Below are 6,763 nucleotides of genomic sequence, written 5' to 3' on the forward strand. Positions count from 1 at the left end.
AGGCCCATCCTCCTCATCCGTAATTAGCGAAGCATTCCCAAGACCAAATTACATAGTACTTAAGAAAATTATGAAAATGAGAATGTAAACAATAGCACATTTGACCACAGCACTTGTCAAATGTACCCTGCATATCACGGACTTTCTCTAAAGAAACCTGTTCGTGCATTTATTAGTGTCAAAAGACAAAGTTACAACAGATTTCATTTAACGATCTTAATTGGCTTTTATTTGCAAATCTAGAATATCGGGCAATACCTCATTCTACAAAATAGAATGAGTGTTCCCGTGAGCCGAGCAGAGGATGTTGGTTTTATGGTCAGAAAAGGGTTGAGGAAAGCAGAAACGGAGAACAAAAAGCAGATTGATTGTTTCAAAGTTACTTTCCTTGTAAAGGTTGAAGCAGAGGGGCCTTCCTTGTCATGCCAGCTAAAACTGGCCTGTTTGGGGATTGGGCTGTTATCTCCCTTTCTTTCTTGATTTCTTGGAAGATCAGATAAACAACTTAGTTTTGGCTTGGTGGGTGTGAACTTCAGCCTGAGTGACTCCATTTTGGTTTGGTCGGCTAGGCCTAGTGCGGGAGCTCAGTCCAAATCAATGGCCTCCTATCAATGTCACGTAGCATTACTCTACACATTTTAGGACTAAAAGAGAGCATGCTTAGATTATTATCATGTGTAGAGTCCTCACAGGCACATTTCACTGTGTATCAGAAACCCTTTATGAATTCTGTTTGATCTTCATCAGACATTTACCCAAAAGGATTCAAAAAGGTTTACATGCTTTGGAAAAGACTAAAGGCTGTCTCCCAAATTTCCAGCTCTTTGATATTTGGCCACTTTTTAGCCAAAAAGATACGCAAGTCTTTGTTAGAAAATCATGTATTAACGATTAGTGGACAACTAACTACCATTGTCTTAAAGAACAGGAAAAGAAGAGAGGGAAGAGTCCATTAAAAACTCCAACAATATTTTAACATTTCTTGTATTGTCAGCTTTATGATATTTTGAGAGCCCTGAAAAACTTATCTTTGGCAGTTTTTTAGGAGAAAAGATTACTGCTTATCATTTTTCAGTGTGTAATGAATATAGTAACTATCCCAGCTAGACATGAGGTTTCAAAAGCTAAATTCAGTTGCTGATTTGATTGCATTTTTTGCACCAATGCAATTAATTCCACTGGAAGATGATAGAAAAATTTCATTATACAAAATGCATGAGAGGTGAAAAATAATGTTTAAACTCTTTACCAAGGCTATTACTGCTTTGAGGAAAATCACTTACAAACAAAATTAAAATTTCTAAATTATCTGTGACTCTGCTGAGATAGATATTATAAAATACTGTAATATTAGTGCAAATTTTTTTCTGAAGTGAATTCTTTATTAATTTCATTTTTGCTCATTCTTGACATAGTGTCAACAGTAGAACATTCTTGGTTCAAATTAAAACTAATTAAAATTTATTTAGGGAACACAAGTGAATAACAATGTTAAGAGTTAGCACCTCTCAGAAAAGAAACTCAAGCAGCTGACAAAATGGAAGTTGAGAAACATTCATGGCTTTGGCTATTCCAAATCACAGTAACGTTTGCTTATGTAATTGAAATAAACCCAGGATCCTACATGGTCCAGTCTTGGCACTGGTTCAGTCCAGCAGAAAAATAGAATTGAAAACAAATCTTTCCTGCGTTTTGAGAAAATGCCAAAGGTAGGAGTGCATTTTAAATATCCAACAAAGCGCCTCAAAAATAATGTTTGCACTCCTCTCCCACTCTCAAGTTATCTAGCCAATTATATCTCCTCCCTCTCTATTCCCCCAACCTCTCCAGACACCCAGATACTTTCCAATTCTCTTTTTTCTCTGCCTCAGTTCATTTTTCATTGAACTTAGCCTCCCAGGCTTCCTTAATTTTCCTTCAGTCTGTTATTACCCAGACTGTGTATAACAAAGAAAAGTTCAAAACATACTTTTTGCTACCAGCAGGGGGTACAGGAAGGACACATCAGATTCTGCACCACACTCATTTTTCTTGGTTTGTGTCTGTCCCAGAGAATATGAGAAGCTGGCCATGGAAGAATTCTTTCATCAAAGCATTTCCTGCATTGATCAAGTGGTTGGACCCCGGAGCTGCCGTGGCGAAGGCCTGGCTTCGGTTCCTGTTGACTCTGTGCAGTACTGTAGCCACAGTCCACGCTTACTTCTGCCAGGGGTCCACTGGGTCAGAAAGTACCCCAGAGGCAAATTATCCCTTGAGAGGAAGAGGCGCAGATTTTTCTCCTCCTTCTGAATGGAAAGTTAAGAGAAAGATTACATATATAATTTAATGTACACACATGTATATTTTAAAAATCAAAGCACAGCTGTTCTAGATGAAGGAAGGGTGGGAAGCAGGGAGCACCACCCTTTTGGCCACTCCTCCCCGTCTGCTATCTCTCCTCCTTCCCTTCTCTCATGGCCACCTCAGAAGAGTTTCTTGGAGCACAATTTGAACCATGAGTGTAGTGGAAAGAGCATCGTGTTTGGGGTCAGAAATATCAGATTCCCCTCCTGGTACTTGTACCTAAGTGAGCTCAGACACATGACATATGTCACGTGCACAGCTGAGCTGTTGCGAGAATGAAGTGATAGGTAATAGGATTGCAGTACAGGGTGATTTCCCCTCTACCCTTAGACCCAAAGGAAAAGGGAGAGTGTGAAGCAGGACGGGGGCAAATCCATTCCTGCCCCTGGAAGAAACAGCACCAAGGTCGGGGGGACCCATAATGATGGTCAGCAACCTCTTTTTTTTTTTTTTTTGAGGTGGAGTCTCGCTCTGTCGCCCAGGCTGGAGTGCAGTGGCGCGATCTCGGCTCACTGTGAGCTCTGCCTCCCAGGTTCACGCCACTCTTCTGCCTCAGCCTCCTGAGTAGCTGGGACTACAGGCGCCCGCCACCTCGCCCGGCTAGTTTTTTGTGTTTTTAGTAGAGACGGGGTTTCACTGTGTTAGACAGGATGGTCTCGATCTCCTGATCCGCCCGCCTCGGCCTCCCAAAGTACTGGGATTACAGGCGTGAGCCACCGCGCCCGGCCAAGTAACCTTTTTGTATGTAGTTAGAAGCCTTTGTATAATCCAGTGCTAACAAACCCAATCATTACTACAGACTGTCAGCCTGATTGCATGGCACTGAGCTTGGCTGAAAAAAACAAAAGAAACTGACCATTGCAGACAGACTGAGACATGACAGAGGCAGGTCATCTGGTGTGAACCGGATGAAATCTCACGCCCAAAGAAGCCTAGATTTGCACATGAATTGCCTTTGACTCTTCAGCCCTCCAGTACAATTACTCAGAACTGTAAGCTTGTGAAATAGAAATTGAAAGTCAGGCTCTTTCAGGGGCTGAAAGTTGACCCCCCTTTCTTGACTCTTCTGAGGAGCACCTGCAGTTCCTGAGGTGCCTTCGTCACCCGAACCGGCCTGCTGGGCTGGCTTGCTGGAGTTTCCAAAACACAGGCCCTGGGGGGCACAGCAGGAGAGATACCTCGTCCGGAGAGAGCCTCTAGCGCTCAGCCGCCGCTTTAATAACCATTTGTTGCCACCTGCTGGCCACTGGACCAAGGCACTCCATGCTGGAAACAGGAGTTTGGCTAAGCGTTAGCCAGGCCCCAGGGAGCTGCACCCAAATGTAGACAGACTGTGTTTTCTCCAAAGAAGTGACCTTGGGAGGATCCACAATTATTCCATTCATTAAGCCACACAAGAAGGTGGATTTTATAAAAGAGATATACTTCATTCATGCATTAATCAGTCAATTGCAAACACTTTTGGAGCTACATGCCAGGTACCCTGCATGGCACTGGGGGTGATTGATAGTCACATTTTATTTTATCCCCAAATGACATTATGATCTTCTACCCTATTCATTGGTAGTGTGATCTTCTACCCTATTCACTGAATTAAGCTTTACATCCATTCATTCCCTCATCAGCAGTTATTTACTGACTGCCTACTCTATGACAAGCTGTCAGCCAAGAGCTAAAGATACAGCGGTGAGCAGAAACAGGTGCCATCTCTGCACTCACTGGGTTGCAATCTAGTGGGAGAAACAGATGTTAATCAGATAATCACACAAATAAATGTAACATATGCACCCATGACAGGTATAATAGAAAAATATAACTGTGAGAAGAGCAGGTCTAAGTGACTTTGGTTGATTCTAAAACGGAGATTTAGCTATTTGATGATATGCGTTAAAATTATTTAACATGTTTTCATTTTCTGACCCAGCACTTCTACTCTTAGAAGCTCATCCTGAGGCAAGAGTTAGGAAATTGGGCTGATTTATATGTATAAGGATGTCCGCTGCATGATTATTTATAAAAGCAAAAATTAAAAATAAAAAATGAAAACGTCCAATAAGAAATTGGTTAAACAAATTATGATACATTTAAAAAACAGAACATTCTCAGGCATTAAAAATGAAAATGGGCAGGGCACAGTGGTTTACGCCTGTAATCTCAGCACTTTGGGAGGCTGAGGTGAGCAGATCACCTGAGGTTAGGAGTTCGAGATAAGTCTGGCCAACATGGTGAAACCTCATCTTTACTGAAAATACAAAAAATTAGCCAGGCATGGTGGCTCACGCTTGTAATCCCAGCTACTCGGGAGGGTGAGGCAGGAGAATTGCTTGAGCCTGGGAGGCAGAGGTTGCAGTGAGCTGAGATCACATTGCTGCACTCCAACCTGGGTGACAGAGCAAGACTCTGCCTCAATTTAAAAAAAAGAAAAAAGAAAAAGAAAAGAAAAGCATATATAGTAAATTCCATTTGAAACTGTTTTTTTTCCGAGACAGAGTCTCACTCTGTTGCCCAGGCTGAAATGCCCTGGTGCTATCAGTTCACTGTAACTTCCAACTCCTGGCCTTAAGTGATCCTTCTTCCTCGGCCTCCCAAAGCACTGGGATTATAGGCATGAGCCACTGGGCCCAGTCCTCTCTGGAACATTTGTAATGTTGTTGATTGGATCAAAACATTATATATTTATTATTGTTGAATATTATTGTTAGCTCATTACATTCATCATGTAAATATGCTGTATGCTGTTATTTTTTCTACTCAGAAAAAGGCACAAAACAACAACAACAACAAAATTCTTTTCACTCTGCTCCCACCAGCTCCCACCTAATTTCTTTGTTACCTTTTGCAGTAAAACCTCCAATTTTGCCCCCTTAAGCCGATTTCAGTCAGGTTTCACACACAGGAGGTTGCCAGTGGCCTCCATAGTGCTAAGCCCCATAGCCGTGTCTGTCCTCATCTCATGGGCTCACCCCCACCCCCACCTCCTGCACTGGCCTTCACCAGGCTTCCAGAACTCTACCCTCTTGTGGGCCTCCTCCTGCCTCACTGTGTCCTCCTTCTCAGTCTTCTTCGCTGCACTCTCCTCTTCTTCTCAACTTTTTTTTTTTTAATGACACAGAGTCTCACTCCGTTGCTCAGGCTGGAGTGCAGTGGTGTGATCACGGCTCACTGAAGCCTCAACCTCTTGAGCTCAAGGGCTCCTCCCACCTCAGCCTCTCAAGTAGCTGGGACCACAGGCACACACCACAGTGTCCGACTAATTTTTTTATTATTTTTCATAGAGATGAAGTCTCACTATGTTGCCTAGGTTGGTCTCAAACTCCTGGCCTCAAGTGATCCTCCTGCCTCAGCCTCCCAAGTTACTTACCAACTGTTTTTTGTTTTTTTTTTTTGAGATGGCGTCTCACTCTGTTGCCCAGGCTAGAGGGCAATGGTATGATCTTGGCTCACAGCAACCCCCACCTCCCGGGTTCAAGCGATTCTCCCGCCTCAGCCTCCTGAGTAGCTGGGATTACAGGTGCCCACCGTCATGCCTGGCTAACTATTGTATTTTTGTAGAGACGGGGCTTCACCATGTTGACCAGGCTGGTCTTGAACTCCTGACATCAGGTGATCCGCCCACCTCAGCCTCCCAAAGTGCTGGGATTACAGGCGTGAGCCACCACGCCCGTCCTCCAACTTTTTAATGTTAGTTTTCTTCTCTTCTCTGCCTATACTGATTGCTTTGACCTTATCCTGTTGTGGCTTTAAGCAACATCTACTCTAGATCTCCCAAACTACTGACTCAGAAATCCAACTGCCTGCTCACATTTCTAATGGGCACCTCCGATTGATCACGTCCCAGGCAGAACCCTTCAATTTCCCCCCCTTTAAACCTGCTCATCCACGGTCTTCCTAAATCCACTTGTTGGCATTTAAATCCTTCCTTATGCTCAAGCCAAAACCCTGCAAATCATCTTAAACACCTGCCGTTTTCTTGCATCCTAGATCAAATCCTTCAGGAAATCCCACTAACCCTCATGTCAAAATACATTTCCCAAATCTAACGACTTCTTACCACCTTCACTGCAACCACTCGGGTCCAGTTCATCACCATCTACCTCAGGGATTACTGCAGTAGTAGCTCCTAATTTACACCCCGACAGCCTGGTGTCCTCAAAGCAGCCAGAGTCGACCTTTGACAGGTCGACCTTTGCATATGTCAGATGGTGTCACCCCTCGGCTCAAAACGCTGCAGAGGCTCCTCATCTCACAGAGAATGAAAGTCGAGGATGCATGTTGCGTCCCCCTTCCCTGGGCTGCTCCCTGACCTCATCTCCTAGCAGTTTCCCCACTCTCGCCCTGCTCCAGCCTGCCAGCTTCCTGGCTATGCCCGAGCACGCCAGTCCCATTCCCCTCAGGGACTGTGTTGCTGCTCACTCTGCCT

At 44.0% G+C, this 6,763-nt stretch overlaps 1 long non-coding RNA gene across 1 annotated transcript in view; it reads right to left on the bottom strand.

Moving 5' to 3' along the window:
* Nucleotides 1–205: 205 nt before the first annotated feature.
* Nucleotides 206–6,763, bottom strand: part of LOC105548046 — a 45,808-nt gene continuing 39,250 nt past the window's right edge. Inside the window, exon 2 of the long non-coding RNA XR_001007333.1 lies at nt 206–2,282. This is a non-coding gene — a long non-coding RNA (uncharacterized LOC105548046). The remainder of the gene's footprint in view (nt 2,283–6,763) is intronic.

This window comes from Mandrillus leucophaeus, unplaced genomic scaffold, assembly GCF_000951045.1.
Source record: "Mandrillus leucophaeus isolate KB7577 unplaced genomic scaffold, Mleu.le_1.0 Scaffold40, whole genome shotgun sequence".
Lineage (NCBI taxonomy): Eukaryota > Metazoa > Chordata > Mammalia > Primates > Cercopithecidae > Mandrillus > Mandrillus leucophaeus.